The 17,969-nt window shown below is 47.6% G+C and overlaps 2 non-coding genes across 2 annotated transcripts; both read left to right on the top strand.

The window, feature by feature from the left end:
• The first annotated feature begins 561 nt into the window (after positions 1-561).
• On the top strand, positions 562-701 carry LOC147679114 (U4 spliceosomal RNA). The gene has a single exon (XR_015301871.1). It is a non-coding gene; the product is annotated as a U4 spliceosomal RNA (small nuclear RNA).
• A 14,488-nt stretch (positions 702-15,189) lies between these two features.
• Positions 15,190-15,329, top strand: LOC147679113 (U4 spliceosomal RNA). The gene has a single exon (XR_015301888.1). It is a non-coding gene; the product is annotated as a U4 spliceosomal RNA (small nuclear RNA).
• The last annotated feature ends 2,640 nt before the right edge of the window (positions 15,330-17,969 follow it).

Below are 17,969 nucleotides of genomic sequence, written 5' to 3'. Positions count from 1 at the left end.
CTCCGCCGGCGCTCAACATAGAACACTCGCAGTGGTGACATTCCATGTGATGTCACCACGGAGTGCACCAGGGTGAGGGAAGGGCAGTGGGTGGCAATGGGTCAAATGGGCAATACCACATGTAGCTATAATTTATTTTCCTTTAAATTATTGCCGTTCCTCCTCTAGTAAACATTTGAGGACAGTGGGCCCTATGAGGATGCTAATATGAATTTGTGCCTCTTATATTTTCCAGAACCCATGGCTAGCAGCCTAGATCTCATCTTTGTTGGAAGGGATATCTGCCTGAGCATCAAATCCATAACTAGGGAGGGTGCTGCTTACCTAGAGAGCTATTTAGCATACGATTTCCCAGAGTTCTCTGCGTGTGGCTAGCGGCGGTTTGGGGCAGAGAGCTGATGGAAATTAGTAAAACAACTCCAAGATATGTCTTACATTGCCTGTCAGAAGCAGTGGAGGTGTAGTTATGCATAAACAGATACAATCTTTTGAAAAGGGTTCATGTTCTTTGTAACATGAGGTACTAGGGCGAGTGGGAATGAAATTCACACCAAATTGTTTAGTTTTGGGCAGTGGCAGTATCGTAACCAATGAGGTTTAACCGAGGTGCGATTATTGCTGATTGAAAACTTTACCCAATACCCTGTCATAGAATCTTGAAATATAGTTGAAATGGCAAATTTTTATAGTCTCTTCAGAGATTGGAGAATATATAATAAAAAAATAAGATAGTATATTTTTCAATGTGATTTTCTTGCATAATTGTAATCTGTGACAAAGAGAAAACTGTGACTTTATTTGGCTTCAGTTTACTCTTTACGTTCTTTTTTGTTTTCTCAGCTTTTCAAATACGGCAGTAACTTAGGTATTTTTTCTCCTTGAGCAGTTTTCATAATTCTTGTATTTCTTCCTCTTTGTTCTCACCTTCGCTCCCTGTATTTGCTTGGGTAGGTGATGGCCAGAGGACGGGCTTTGTTTTCGCTCTCTGAGGTGACTCGCAGTCCGGCGCAGAGCTGGGCTCTTCCGAGGTCTCATCTCCCATTCAAATGTGCACAAACCACCCAGAAAGTTTATTTCTGGGAGCAAAGGGGTTTGTTATCAGTAGGAAAATGCGGAGAGGGTTCATACAGATTGTATGGAGTGCTTGAAACAGAACAAGAACTGTTATGCTCTGTAACGCTGAAGGCGCTACAGAGCATAACAAGTTAGAAAAGCCCCGTGATAGCGACACCGACTGTTCTAGGCGCACAGCGCTATTTAAACCACATTTGCACTGCTGAAAACCTGTTTTTAAAATAATCGTATCTTGTAAGCTTTTAACTTCACCTCACTGCACTGTGTTCGAAAAGACGATCGCACCCACTCACCCCGTTCCACCGCAGGCTTAATTGCCTGATTGACGTGGAGGGTGAAGCTCTAAATCCTTATCTCAGTCCAAACTCCCGGTGTGATTGAAAGGCGGAGCTCCGATGGTCACGTGACCTAGAGCCCGTCCTCTATATCACTCGGGTGTATGCTGTCTTCGCCCCAGACGCGCGCTGAAGGCGCTACAGAGCATAACAAGTTAGAAAAGCCCGGTGATAGCGACGCCGACTGTTCTAGGCGCACAGTGCTATCTAAACCACATTTGCACTGCTGAAAACCTGTTTTTAAAATAATCGTATCTTGTAAGCTTTTAACTTCACCTCACTGCACCGTGTTCGAAAAGAAGATCGCACCCACTCACCCCGTTCAACCGCAGGACTAATTGCCTGATTGACGTGGAGGGTGAAGCTCTAAATCCTTATCTCAGCCCAAACTCCCAGTGTGATTGAAAGGCGGAGCTCCGACGGTCACGTGACCTAGAGCCCGTCATCTATATCACAAAGATGACAACTGTCCCGCGCAGCTGACGCGCGCAGCGGGCGCACCGCCGTCGCGCCAAAGGCAAGCCCGTCTGCGCCCGTCCGCGGCCGACCGGGGCTAGGGGCCACCCTCCCTGCTCCTCCGGCAACCACCACTTTTAAATACAGCTCCGAGGCTCTATTAAAACTCAGAGGACGAGTCCCCACTTGTCCCACCAAATGTAACTTAACACTGAAGAATCTCGGTTGTCCCCATTGTGGGCTCCAGCTCTCCCCGGCCCTTGATATAGAAACCACCCCGTGGAGTATTTTACTCCTAAACTGCAGATCCCTCCCCCAACACACTACTGAGATCTCCCTCTTGTTGGAAGAACTCAATCCCGACGCTCTGTTTCTCACTGATACCTGGCTGCACGCTGACTCAGACCCAGACATAGTCCAAGCACTACCAGAAGGGTATCAAATTGTGTGAGCAGACCGCACAACGGGGAAAGGGGGTGGACTGGCAATCATCTACAAAGACTGCTACAGCTGCCACTCTTCCCCCCACCCTATCCCAAACTGCGAGAGCCTCTCATTTTCAGTAGACTTTTCACCGACAAACACCATGAATGGAATACTCATCTACCGACCCCCAGGCTCCATGGGGCAGTTCATCAACTTCCTATCTCTCTCTATCGCAAACCTAGTATGTAATTCTGCTAACTATACCCTTCTGGGTGACTTGAACATCCACCTAGATAAAGCCACCGACCCCGACACAGTAGAAATAACTGGCAACCTGGCCGCACTGCAGCTCCAGCAATTAGTACTAATGCCCACCCACTCAAAGGGCCATCTCCTCGACCCCATTTTCACCAACTGCCCTGGCCTGTCAGCAGGAAAACCCCTGCCCTTGCCCTGGACAGATCACTACCTAATCCCGGCCACCTGGAACTGCCCAACACCCCCTCGAATGAAAATTCCTATTACCAGGAAGGAACGCAACTGGTCCAAGATCCCTCAAGCAGAATGGTCATCCTCATTAGATACCCTCAAACCACTGCACAACACAGACCCCTGTTCAACTAACGACAACTTTAATAAATGGATCTCTAGCTCCCTAGATCCTGTTCTCCCCATCACTACCATAAAACCTAAACGCGCCTCTAACTGGAGAGACAGTGGCGCCTAGACTACTCCCTCTCTAGGAAAGCAGCCCACAGGGCACGAAATCAGATCAGCACAAGCCCTCTTCTACGAAAATAAGATCATCGCAGCCGCATCCAAACCTAGAGAAATCTATAAAATTGCTAAATCCCTCCTTAAACCATTAGAAAAAACCCCAATCTTCCCCAACCCACAAGCTAGATGCGACGACCTGGCAGAATTTTTCTACAACAAAATTCAAAATATATACTCCGCTTTCCCACAAACTTCAACCTCACCCCCAAATACCCCTCCCACTCCTACCCCCGAATCCCAGTTACCCTCCCTAAACCCGGGAAATTTCACCTCCATACCCCCACTAGACCTATCCTCTCTGGAATCAATTATGCATCTTGTAAAATCTGGGTCCCCGAATGACCCAGCTCCTCCACGATCCCTACGGATAGTCGCAACACACATCCTCCCCACGATGCTAGAGATTCTGAACTCCTCGCTTGCCTCAGGAATTGTCCCGCCTCCATGGAAGCTTGCGATGGTCAAGGCACTCCTCAAAAAACCTAACCTTGACCCCAATATTCCAGGGAACTATCGACCCATATCCCTGCTGCCCTGGCTCAGCAAGATATTAGAAAAACACGTTAACAACACTCTAACAGAATTTCTAGAAACCCAACAGCTGCTAGTCCCCACCCAGACAGGATTCCGACCCATGCATGGAACAGAAACCGCCCTCGTCAATGTGTTAGAAGAGGCCCGGAAGTTCACTGACCAGGGAGGCACTGCAACAATTATCCTACTTGACCTAAGTGCCGCCTTCGACGCGGTCAACCACAACATATTGCTACAACGACTCACCAATATTGGTGTTTCATCAACTGCAATCTCCTCGTTTCCCTCCTTTTTAAAAGAACAATACTTCCAAGTCTTCGAAGGCAAAACCTCATCCATCAGGAAACCCCTAAACTGTGGGGTGCCATAGGGCTCCTCCCTGAGCCCCACACTTTTTACACTTTTTAATGTGTACATGAGCCCCCTAGCTGAGGTAGTCCGGCCCTTTGGGCTAACAATAATAACATGCGCAGACGACACTCAGCTAGTGGGGGCTCTGAGCCAGACCAACTCCCCCTCTTCCCTCCTTAGGGACGGCCTGGAGGCAGTTGCCTCCTGGATGACCTCAAATTAAATGGAGACTAGACGGAGCTAATGTTGGTAGGCCACCGCCCCCACACCAACATCGAACATCTCTGGCCCCCATGCCTCGGTCCTCCTACGGCCCCAAAAGACTCCATCAAAAGCCTGGGCATCTGGCTAGACAGTTCCCTTAACTTTAAGCAACAAGCAGCAAAACTCTCCGCCACCTGCTTCGGTCTACTCAGACTGATACGAAAAATCACCCCCCTACTACCATTCAATGCAAGGAAAATTATGATCCAGGGCTTAATTTTATCACGCCTGGATTTCGGCAACGCCCTTTATTTGGGAGCCCCACAGTCCACCCTAAACAAATTACAGGTGGTTCTAAACTGCGCTACCCGCACCCTTCTTTTTATCCCCCGTCACACTTCAGTCAAGGAAGAACTCAGGAACCTACACTGGCTCCCAGTTAGGGACCGAGTTTCATTCAAGTCCCTCTGCATTGCGCACAGAGCTTTCTGGAAAACCGGAGCCCCCATTAATCACTCTCTAGTCACCCCCTACCTGCCCAATAGACAGCTCAGATCCACTCTCTCACACCTACTTACAGTGCCCCGAATCAAGAGGGCAATGTGTGGCGGACGCTCCTTTGGATACAACGTGGCAAAACTCTGGAACGCCCTGCCTTTACAACTACGCAGGGAATCCAATTTACTGTCCTTCAGAAAAGGCCTAAAAAACCAAGCTTTTCAAAAACTAGCACCTGCTCCCTGCACCTCCCACGCGTCTGTTCACAGCGCTAGGACGCCTCCGGGTAACTACCGCGCTCTATAAATACTCATTCCATTCCATTCCATTCCATTCCAATCCAAAGCTGTGGTTTTTGTCGTTTAACATTCTGTAAAGTGTATTTTTTAAAGCTCTTTGTGGCACTGAGTAAGTATGGGCGAAATTTGCGAATTCGCGGTACGCGAATTCGTGCGAAAGCGAACTCGCAATTCGCAAAATCCACAAATTCGTGCGAATTTGCGAATTTCTTTTTTTTTGCACGTTTGCAAGGGTTTTTGCCAGTTTGCAAGGGTTTTTTACAGGTTCAGGAGCGCAAACTTACTTGTGTGGTCGCAACGGTCGTGACCATGTTGTTTCTATGTGTCCAGCCTGTTTGCGACCCTGTGGTTCATCGTGGCCACCCTCCGGTTCATCACTTCCACCCTCTGGTTCACCAATGCCACCCTCTGGTTCATCACTATCACCTTCTGGTTCACCACTGCCACCCTCTGGTCCATCACAGCACCCTCTGGTTCACCACTGCCACTCTCTGGTTCACCACTGTCACTCTCTGGTTCACCACTGTCACCCTCTGGTTCACCACTACCACCCTCTGGTTCACCACTGCCACCCTCTGGTTCATCGCAGCACCCTCTGGTTCACCACTGCCACCCTCTGGTTCAAGACTGCCACCCTCTGGTTGATCACTGCCATCCTCTGGTTTATCACAGCACCCTCTGGTTTGCCACTGTCACCCTTTGGCTCATCACTGCCACCCTCTGGTTCATCACTGCCACCCTCTGGTTTGCCACTGCCACCCTCTGGATAATCACTGCCACCCTCTGGTTCACCACTGCCACCCTCTGGTTCATCACTGCTATCCTCTGGTTCATCACCTTGTGGTTCACCACTGCCACCCTCTGGTTCATCACTGCCACCCTCTGGTTCATTACTGCCACCCTCTGGTTTGCCACTGCCACCCTCTGGATCATCACTGCCACCCTCTGGTTCATTCCTGCCACCCCCTGGTTTGCCACTGCCACCCTCTGGATCATCACTGCCACCCTCTGGTTCATCACTGCCACCCTCTGGTTTGCCACTGCCACCCTCTGGTTCATCACTGCCACCCTCTGGTTTGCCACTGCCACCCTCTGGATCATCACTGCCACCCTCTGGTTCACCGCTGCCACCCTCTGGTTAACCACTGCTATCCTCTGGTTCATCACCTTGTGGTTCACCACTGCCCCTCTGGTTCATTACTGCCACCCTCTGGTTCGCCACTGCCACCCTCTGGATCATCACTGCCAACCTCTGGTTCATCACTGCCACCCTCTGGTTTGCCACTGCCACCCTCTGGATCATCACTGCCACCCTCTGGTTCACCAGTGCCACCTTCTGGTTCATCACTGCCACCTTCTGGTTGATCACTGCCACCCTCTGGTTCAAGGCTCCCACCCTCTGGTTGATCACCGGCATCCTCTGGTTCATCCCTGCCACCCTCTGGCTCATCACTGCCACCCTCTGGTTCATTACTGCCACCCTCTGGTTTGCCACTGCCACCCTCTGGATCATCACTGCCACCCTCTGGTTTGCCACTGCCACCCTCTGGATCATCACTGCCACCCTCTGGTTCACCACTGCCACCCTCTGGTTCATCACTGCTATCCTCTGGTTCATCACCTTGTGGTTCACCACTGCCAGCCTCTGGTTCATCACTGCCACCCTCTGGTTCATTACTGCCACCCTCTGGTTCGCCACTGCCACCCTCTGGATCATCACTGCCACCCTCTGGTTTGCCACTGCCACCCTCTGGATCATCACTGCCACCCTCTGGTTCATCACTGCCACCCTCTGGTTTGCCACTGCCACCCTCTGGATCATCACTGCCACCCTCTGGTTCACCGCTGCCAACCTCTGGTTCATCACAGCTATCCTCTGGTTTATCACCTTGTGGTTCACCACTGCCACCCTCTGGTTCATCACAGCACCCTCTGGTTCGCCACTTCCACCCTCTGGATCATCACTGCCACCCTCTGGTTCATTACTGCCACCCTCTGGTTCGCCACTGCCACCCTCTGGATCATCACTGCCACCCTCTGGTTCATCACTGCCACCCTCTGGTTTGCCACTGACACCCTCTGGATCATCACTGCCACCCTCTGGTTCACCAGTGCCACCCTCTGGTTCATCACTGCCACCCTCTGGTTGATCACTGCCACCCTCTGGTTCAAGGCTGCCACCCTCTGGTTGATCACTGCCATCCTCTGGTTCATCACTGCCACCCTCTGGTTCACCACTGCCACCCTCTGGTTCATCACTGCCACCCTCTGGTTCATCACAGCACCCTCTGGTTCGCCACTGCCACCCTCTGGATCATCACTACCACCCTCTGGTTCATCACTGCCACCCTCTGGTTTGCCACTGACACTCTCTGGATCATCACTGCCACACTCTGGTTCACCAGTGCCACCCTCTGGTTCATCACTGCCACCCTCTGGTTGACCACTGCCACCCTCTGGTTCAAGCCGCCACCCTCTGGTTGATCACTGCCATCCTCTGGTTCATCACTGCCACCCTCTGGTTTTGCACTGCCACCCTCTGGTTCACCAGTGCCACCCTCTGGTTCATCACTGCTACCCTCTGGTTGATCACTGCGACCCTCTGGTTCAAGACTGCCACCCTCTGGTTGATCACTGCCATCCTCTGGTTCATCACAGCACCTTCTGCTTCACCACTGCCACCCTCTGGTTCAAGACTGCCACCCTCTGGTTCATCAATGCTATCCTCTGGTTCATCACCCTCTGGTTCACCACTGCCACCCTCTGGTTCATCACTGCCACCCTCTGGTTCATCACTGCCACCCTCTGGTTTGCCACTGCCACCCTCTGGATCATCACTGCCCCCCTCTGGCTTATCACAGCACCCTCTGGTTCACCACTACCACCCTCTTGTTCACCACTGTAGATTATGGGGGGAAAGCAAAGCACACCTTCCCAGCCTCAACTGAGATGAATTCATTTGGGGCTGGTTAATGTGTCACTGAATTTGAGCTTGAAGTCTGGCAGCTGCTTACTTAGCTGTAAGTGCTTCCTGTTGTAGTTTAATTTTTTTACAGGAGCATTGTGCCATACTTGTAACTATTCTCTGACCCTGCTTTGAGGGTCAGAGCAGGGTCAGAGAATAGTTGCAAGTAGGCAACTGAACTCTGGAGGGGCCCCTCAGGAAGCACTACAGGGAATGGTTACAAATTAGCTTGAACTTTTGCACCTGCTAAGTGCTTTCAGTTTTGCAAAATTTGTTTTTCTGCAATTTCGCGAGATTCGCGGGGCGCGAATTCGCTCGAAATCGAACTTGCAATCCGCGAATTCGTGCAAATTTGCGGAATTTTTTTTTTTTGCGTGTTCGCCCGTTTTTTTGCTTATTGGCGGACACCTTGCAGCGCACCGACCAGGAGGTTGCCCATGCGGTCGTACATGGGCGCGGCCATCTTGTGCTCGATGCGTATTTCCGTTTCCGGGCGCTATTGACAATGTCGCGTTGTGTGCGGCACGCTATTATGAGTTTGCGCGTGTTTCTGCGTACTCGCGGGGGAAAAATCGCGCAAACTTACCCACGCGGTCCTCAATGGGCGCAGCCATCTAGTTTTTCATTCATTGCTATGGTTCTGTGCATGCTTTCTAATCCTCCTTTGATCTGTGCAATCCTTTGTTTCTTTGGACTTTTTTTATCTTTTCTACTCTATATCTATCCCTCTTTTTTTCTACATCTATGGGGCAAATAACCAACGAGTAGCGATATTCATCGCTAACTAGGCTTTGCAACGATTTTTTTTATCGCTAAGCATCGCCGGAAATTATCGCTGAGATAACTTGCCATTAGCAACGTTTATCTCAGAAGTGATAAAAATCCTCACGCTAACTACCAAATGAGAGATTATCGCTGAAAAACGAACGATAATCTCTCGAAGTTTGGGGTAAGCTTGATGATAGGGGCTCACAAACTTAGCCATGATATCCACCTTCTATAGGATATCATGGCTAAGTCAGGAAAATACAGGGGCATATTACCAAGCAGTAGCGATAATTATCGCTATTGCTTGGTTAGAGATAAAAATGTATCGCCGACCTGCGGCGATTTTTATCGCAGAAAAACCTTGGTATTACCAAGGTTTATCGCAAATGCGATAAAAATCGTCCGCAATGCATGAATATCGCAGAAAAGTCAGCGATATTCAGGCATTACCGAACTAATGCTCTTAGCCATGTTATCCACCTCCCATTGGATAACATGGCTAAGAACTGCTCAGGGCAGGTGTTAGCTTTTGGAGAGATTCGTGCTTATCGTGAATATCTCCAAAAGTTGGTAATAGGATATAGCGATGTTAGCGACTGTTTCCAGTCGCTAACATCTTGGCACGCCCACTTTGCATGTCATTAGTGATCAATTTCTCTGACATGCAAAGTGGGGCCCAAGATGGTCGCTATCTCCTACTAGCTGTCGCTAACTGGTGTTAGCGACAGCTAGGTAATAGGGAGATAATTTTATCTCCGCTTTCTTGGCTTTTAAAGCCAAAAAAGCGGAGATAAACCCCCTTGATAATATGCCCCACAAGGTGTAAAAAAAGCAGCGCTAACCGTCGTTAGCGCTGCTTTTTTTGTCTCTAACAGAGTTAGCGTGAAGCTTGATGATAGGAGAAATGTCGCTTAGCGACATTTCTCGTATTATTTTGCTCTGGAACGCCCACTTTGCATCTCATTAGAGATGCAAAGGGAAGCGTAGTGAAAAAGGGTGCTAACATGCAAATTTGCGTGTTAGCACCCTGTTGCTGATAGGGAGATAATTTTATCTCCGCTTTCTTGGCTTTTAAAGCCAAAAAAGCAGAGATAAATCCCTTGATAATATGCCCCTATATTTTGTGTTTCTTTCAACTTTTCGTTACTTTTAAAGCTACTTTTTTAAACTTTTTTTTTTACTTTAATTTTTCCCTATCCTTTTTTTTTTTCTTTCTGCTGTACAGGACCATGGCAAAGGGAGCCGAGAAGGAGAAGGGGAAGGGTCCTGTACCCCGTACCCGGCTCCCAAGCGGGCGATTGCAGGGGGAGCTAGTCACAGCCCGAGAGATCTTCAGCGCGGAGGAGGTGGCCGCACTGGTTTACTATGTGCAGCGCCGCCTCCCCAAGACCATCGCGGCAGGCGGCAGGATCGTTAGTGGGTACGGGCTCCGGGAGCGTCGGAAGCTGTGGGACAAGGTGTGCCGGGCCATGTAGAAACACACTCAGGTCCGGCGCACCTACAACCAGGCCACGCACCGGTGGTCCGACCTCCTGGACCACGAACACGACCTGCTCGACCTGCTAGGCGTCGAGATCCCCGGGCTTGGTGAGTAGTAGTAGCCATTTAATCACTACTCTGTTTTCTCCTGCTCTATGTGTTATCATATTGCAAATTTTTGTTTTTTCCGAAGAGCAATAATGCTGCCGATTAGATTGTAGGTAAATTATGTTTCAAAATGTTCTGTGATTGCATTTCAGGTGCACTGCACTCCTGCTCAGTGGCGGTGCTACTATGCTTATTTGTTTTAGATTTTTCTTTTTGCTCATTTCATTGGCCTGAGTAATTATGTATGAGTGTACTTTACAGAACTGCTTAATGCTAGACACGAAGGGGCAGATTTACACTTACTGGCGCATCCCTGCAAATTAGCAGGGATGCGCCAGTAATTGTGCGCCACGCCTCCACCACCCATGGTGCACCGCATTTATAATGCGGCGCACCATGGGGCAAAAACAACACAGAAGCGTCACGCATCTGTGCCCTAAAGGCAGCGCATTGTTGGAGTTGCGTCGCAACCACGACACAGCTCCAGCAATGCTCTGGGGTGCCCTATCTCCCCAATGCTGCGTCAAGCAGTACGTCTGCTTCAAGCAGGCGCAGGGTTTTGAGTGACGCAGCTTTGGCCTAAAAGTGACTGAGTGAAATCTTGTAGATTTCACTCAGCCACTTTTAGGATGCGTTCCGTCGCAGGAACGTTCTCCCTTGCGCTGGAACGCCCCCTGATGGCACAGGGCTTTACAACGTGATGCATCTCCCAGATGCGTCACGTTGTAAATATACCCCGCACCATGGCGCCTCTTTAGCGCTGCCGCTGTGTCACAAAAGTCACGCAACGACGGAGCAAAAGAGCCACAAGGGACTTGTAAATCTGCCCCTAGAGACTCAAGTCCAGTCCTTCCTTCGTATACCTGCCTCTAAGAAGAGATAGTGGTGGTGGATTGATAGTTTGAGTATTTTAATGACTGGTTATATAGTAGGAAACTTACTTTGTAGTGTTCTCACTGGTCTGCAATCACAATGGACTTTGTCAGACACTTCACGTGCTGCGGAGTGCTGCCTGCCATTCCTAGTCGAACATTTTTGTAGTTGGTTTAGTGAGTTACATAACTTTCCAAGTCGACGGTCCGCGAATTCAGCAATACTAATATCCTAGTAGACCACATCAGATAGGTCAATCAATGTAGTGCAATTGTTGTCTATTTGCTATTTCCCCGAAATAATTTGTTATTGTTCTTTTGAAATGTTTGATTTGGTTGACAACAATCATCCATGTTTGTGTCTTTCTTTCATGTTGTACATCAGCTCCCCCCAGGGCCAAGAGGACAGAGGAGGAGGTAGCTGCGCCGGCGGACGAGGACCAGGAAGGCCAGGATCGGTCCGGCGAGGGCTCCTCTGCTGACCCCAGTAAGTTTTCATGTTAATATTAATAATTATACTTCCCTATCTTTTAGAGTACCTATTTTTTACTAACATTCCTCATTCGATTTTTCCTACATCGTCTTTGATCTTCTTGTAGACTGTTTCTAAATTCTTATCCTGCCTCTACTATGACTCCCTGTGGTACTACTAGAATGTCTTTTGAAGTCTTCTAAATGTTTATGATTTGACAATTCCCAACAATAAACTGTCAATGACCACCAAGAAAGAATAAGATACTAGTTTACTTTTTGATTGGATAGGAGGACAATCCATACTACTATTGTTGCAGGGACAATTCTGCACAAACAGAACTATGGACACTAAATAGTGCATTGTTTATCAATTATAATAGGCGCAGTTAGACTTTCCACATACCTCAGTCATAACAGTATTTGAACCCCCAATCTCCTTACTGACTAGCTAGGGTGACAGAGTCATTTAGCTCCCTAATTCATCGATGATTGATCCCCAATGATGATTATCCAACCCAGGACATAAGACTACGGAGTCAGAGTCCAGAACTGTCAGAGCCACGGACTCATGCTTGCAATTTGCAATTTGCAAACCCTTTCGCTCACTCACTCATGACTAAAAACCACAGAGTCTATGTAAGTTGTAAAGCTTTATTAAAAGTAAAACCATTTATTAAAATCAAGTTCCTCACACTACATAAACAGTGGATTGAAAATGGAAAAGTGCTTAGTGATTTCACCCATTAATTGTGGGCGAGCCCTCACCTGGTTGGAACTTCAAATCTTCTTTGTGGTGCTGAATCGTTGCTGACTCCGTCCTAGTGATGATGATCTGATGTTGCTCTTGTTCTTAGAAGGGAAGCTTCTGTCTGTTATGAGAAAAACGGTGCATGTTAAAAAGCAAGCATTCATCAGTTGTGCCAAAAAGTGTAGCAAGACAACACCCTTCCCTGAAAAAAAGTGAAATTTTTAGTTTTGACTAGACAGTCACAAATTATTACATTTGTTTGTGTAGTCGTAGTGACATTTTTTCATTCCTAGACAAAATACTAGGGAGTGGTGTATATGGCATCTAAGAATCTGAAATGTATTTTCTAGGCGGAACATCGGCACAACCATCCAGCGGTGCCGGGGCCAGCACAGAGGTGGGCACTCCTGGGGCGGAGGCGGTGCAACAGCCAGCGGAAGCTGCTGTGGGGGATGCCACGGTAGTGGCGGACAGTGGTAAACTATTATATTCCTTACTTATTGAGATAGCAGACTGCAGAGTGTGCTCTCTGCACGGGTGTATATGTTGTACAGTACAAGTATACTATACTGTTAAGAAGACTTACAAATTTAGAACTAAGGGGCATATTACCAAGCAATAGCGATAATTATCGCTATTGCTTGGTTAGCGAGAAAAAATTATCGCCGAACTGCAGCGGTTTTGTATCGCAGATAAACCTTGGTATTACCAAGGTTTATCGCAAATGCGATAAAATTGGCAATAATGCATGAATATCGCTGAAAAATCAGCGATCTTCATGCATTACCGAGCTAATGCTCTTAGCCATGTTATCCACCCCCCATTGGATAACATGGCTAAGAACTGCTCAGGGCAGGTGTTAGCTTTTATTTCCAAAAGTTGGTAATAGGAGATAGCGATGTTAGCGACTGTTTCCAGTCGCTAACATCTTGGCACGACCACTTTGCATGTCATTAGTGATAAATATCACTGACATGCAAAGCGGGGCCCAAGATGGTCGCTATCTCCTACTAGCTGTCGCTAACTGGTGTTAGCGACAGCTAGGTAATAGGGAGATAATTTTATCTCCGCTTTCTTGGCTTTTAAAGCCAAAAAAGCGGAGATAAACCCCCTTGATAATATGCCCCTAAGGGGCATATTATCAAGGGGACTGGTGTACTGTCATAGTCGGCTACCAGATACGGCACATTTGTATGCTGCATGCAGACGGAGACACACAACGTACACACAGCCATATACAGGGCACGTATAAAAATCTGTATTGTGACGCAGCTGCAGCATAAATGTTGCGGCCCATTTACAATGTGACGCATCTAGGGAGATGCCTCACGTTGCAAAGCCCTGCATCACATTATACCTGCGTCATGTATAATGTTTGCAGGGTGGGCGTTCCGACCCATAAAGCCTTGTAGAACTGACGCACTGAAATCTACAAGATTTCACTGTGTCACTCTACGCCTTCACTGCATCAAAATCCCTACACCTGCACAGACCAGGGGTAAGGAATGGGTTGGGGATTTATGCGTCACTTTCATGAACAACTCCAGCAATCCGTCACTTTGTGCCAACAGATGCGTCATAATTTCTGATGCATCTGTTAATCCTTGAGCCATGAAGCACTGTATTGTAAATATAGCACATCCATCGTGGCACAAGGACATTCAGCACTGACGCAAGGAAACTTATGCATCTATGCATATGCGTCACTTCCTTGTGAATCTTCCCCTAAAATGTTTTGAAAACCAGGAAACCAGTATATTGTACCTCCTAAAGCTAAAAATTAAATGCAGCAAATGCAACTATGTAGTGCCATGAAATGGCAGACGTGCAGTATGGAATATGGAAAAATGTAGCTATAATTTATTTTCCTTTAAATTATTGCTGTTCCTCCTCTAATAAACATTTGAAGACAGTGGGCCCTATGAGGATGCTATTATGAATTTGTGCTTCTTATATTTTCCACAACCCATGGCTAGCAGCCTAGATCTCATCTTTGTGTGAAGGGATATCTGTCTTGAGCATCAAATCCATAACTAGGGAGGGTGCTGCTTACCTGGACAGCTATTTAGCATACGATTTCCTAGAATTCTCTGCATGTGGCTAGCGACAGTTTGGGGCAGAGAGCTGATGGAAATTAGTAAAACAACGCCAACATATGTCTTACATTGCCTGTCAGAAGCAGTGGAGGTGTAGTTATGCATAAACATATAAAATCTTTTGAAATGGTTCATGTTCTTTGTAACATGAGCTACTAGGGCGAGTGGGAATGAAATTCACACAATGGGGCAGATTTATGAGGCCGTTGCGCCTCTTTGCGCCGCAATTGCATCACTTTATTTGACACAACTGCGGCGCAAACAATGCGCCCTATTTACAACGTGACGCATCTAGGAGATGCGTCATGTTGTAAAGCACTGCGCCATAAGGAGGCGTTCCTGCGCAGGGGGGGCGTTCCTGTGCAGGAACGCCTCCTGAAAGTGGCTGAGTGAAATCTATGAGATTTCACTCAGTCACTTTCAGGGCAATGCTGCGTTAAAACCCTGCGCCTGCTTGAAGCAGGCGTAGGTCTTGACGCAGCATTGTGCAGATGGTGTACCCCCGAGCCTTGCTGGAGCTGCGTCGCGCTTGCGACGCAACTCCAGCAATGCGCCACATTTCCGGCACAGATGCGTCACGCATCTGTGCCGTTTTTGCACCATGATGCGCCGCATTATAAATGCGGCGCACCATAGGTGGCGGAGTTGTGGCGCACTGTGGCACACGTTAACTGGCGCATCCCTGGGGATGCGCCAGTTAACATAAATCTGCCCCTAAATTGTTTAGCTTTGCGCAGTGACAGTATTATAGCCAATGAGGGTTAACCGAGACATGATTATTGCTTATTGAAACCTTTACCCAATACCCTATCATGGAAACTTGAAATATAATCAAAATGGCAAATTTTGACAGTTTCTTCGCAGACTGAAGAATATGTAATAAAAAAATAAGATAGTTTATTTTGCAATATGAATTTCTTGCATAATTATTATCTGTGACAAGGATAAAACTGCGACTTTATTTGGCTTCAGTTTACTCTTTACATTCTGTTTTGTTTTCTCAGCTTTTTAAATACGGCACTAATTTAGGGATTTTTTCGCATTGATCAGTTTTCATAATTCTTGTATTTCTTCATCTTTGTTCTCACCTTTGCTCCACGGATTCGCTCGGGTCAGTGATGGGCAGAGGACGGGCTTTGTTTCTGCTCTCTGAGGTGACTCGCAGTCCGGGGAAGGGCTGGGCTCTTCCAAGGTCTCATCTCCCATTCAAATGTGCACAAACCGCCCAGAAAGTTTATTTCTGGGAGCAAAGGGATTTGTTATCAGTAGGAAAATGCGGAGAGGGTTCATACAGATTTTATGGAGTGCTTGAAACAGAGCAAGAACTGACAAAGCTGTTGTTTTTGTCGTTTAACAATATGTAAAGTGTAGTTCTAATGCTCTTTGTGGCACTAAGTAATTGATGTTACCCAGCTGCATGACAGAGGCGTAGCTTCCGTTGGTGTAGCAGGTGCAGTGGCACTGGCGCCCACAGACCTGCGGGACCCATGAACCCTGATTATTGCGGTATTTTATATTTCAAACATAAACAAGGTGGCCTATTTCCTTTCTTGCACTAGGGCCCATTTTTTCACATGAGAGCCATGAAAGGCTGAGTGGATCCTCCCTGATTTGAATCGGTGACAATGAGGTCACGCAAAGAGCTCTTGCGTGGCTGCATCCGCCCAACTGGGCTACCAGATCCGGCACATTTGTATGCTGCATGTGGACGGAGACACACAATGTACACACAGCCATATACAGGGCACGTATAAAAATCTGTATTGTGACGTAGCTGCGGCGCAAATGTTGCACCTGATTTACAATGTGACACATCTAGGGAGATGCGTCACGTTGTAAAGCCCTGCATCACATTATACCTGTGTCAGGTATAATGTATGCAGGGTGTGCGTTCCCATGCAAAAAGCCTTGTTGAACTGACGCACTGAGAGCGACAAGATTTCACTGCGTCACGCTACGCCTTCACTGCGTCAAAATACCTACGCCTGCACAGACCAGGCGGAAGGAATAACTCAGGGCTTTTTGTATCACTTTCATGAGCAACTCCAGCAATCCGTCACTTTTGTGCCACCAGATGCGTCAGAATTTATGATGCATCTGTTAATCTTTGCTCCATAGAGCACTGTATTGTAAATACAGCACATCCATAGTGGCACAAGGACATTCAGCACTGTCAGAAGCTTGGCATATGATGTCCACTATACTAGTGGGCACCTTGCACCAGTCAAACGACCCTTATTGATGGTGGTTGTAAAGTCAACCCTATAGACAAGCTATCCTAGTGGTAGCATGGACCAGCAGTCATAGGCTAAGACTTCAGAGAGCATGTGAAGCAAGCTGTTTTACCAATTTTCGGGGCATATTACCAACAAGTAGCGATATTTATTGCTAAATAGGCTTAGTGACGATTTTTTTATCGCTGCCTATCGCTGGATATGTTAGCGGAGAAAACATGCTATTAGTAACGTTTTTCTCCATTGTGCTAAAATATCCAGCGATGGCGGCGAAATGCTTGAATATTGCTGAGAATACAGCGATATTCACGCATTAGCGACGAAATGCTCTTAGCCATGTTATCCACCTCCCATTGGATAACATGGCTAAGAACTGGTCTGGGCAGGTGTTAGCATTTGGAGATATTCGCGCTTAGCGCGAATATTTCCAACGCTATGCCTGCCTTGCTAATAGGTGATAGCGACGTTAGCGACTGCTTTCAGTCGCTAACTGGTTGGGTACGCCCACTTTGCATGTCATTATCGATAAATATCGCTGACATGCAAAGCGGGCCCCAAACCGCTCGCTATCGCCTACAAGCTGTCGCTAACATCAGTTAGCAACAGCTTGCTAATAGGCCGATAGAATTATTGCCTATCGCCCCCCTTGGTAATATGCCCCATAATCCCGTGAATACCAAATGAAATGACACCACACAAGGTATATATCAAATATATATGTATTTATTTCTAACACAACCCCTCTGCACTCTTTATGAGGTCAGAGATCGAAGTACATCACAAGTTACTCAATTAGTATACAATAAGTTGCACAAATACAGTTATGCCTAGGGGCCTCACAAACCATTTACTAAGCAAGTGGTATAAGAACCATTTCAGAAATAGTGAATAGGCCTAAGTCCTAGGGAATCGCTGGGGCTACACTAAACAACCAAAGGTTAGGAAGTGGGAGACCCATGGGAGACGCGTGCAGTGTCTAAACACAGTCGCGAGTTACCATTGACTTATAATGGAGAACGAAGAAGTTACTAAGTTACTGTTTAAGGACACTTCCGGATGGACTACGGCAAAACTCCTTTAAACTTGGACACTTCGAGAGTCAAGACCCACGGGAGCATCGGAGTACTCGTGTTACCTCACCCAGGTAAGCCGGGTGCATAGGTGTCTTTTCGTGTCGGGTTTCGTCGTAGTTTTCTATGGAGATCTGCAAAGAAGTGCTGCAGGCGACCAGAGGAAAAGTGTCCGGGTGGAGCCAAGGGTGGATCGAAGAA

Source organism: Lissotriton vulgaris, chromosome 11 (genome assembly GCF_964263255.1).
Source record: "Lissotriton vulgaris chromosome 11, aLisVul1.2, whole genome shotgun sequence".
NCBI classification, from domain to species: Eukaryota; Metazoa; Chordata; class Amphibia; order Caudata; family Salamandridae; genus Lissotriton; species Lissotriton vulgaris.
The sequence above is the reverse complement of the archived record's forward strand: the minus strand, read 5'-3'. Positions and strand labels throughout refer to the sequence as shown.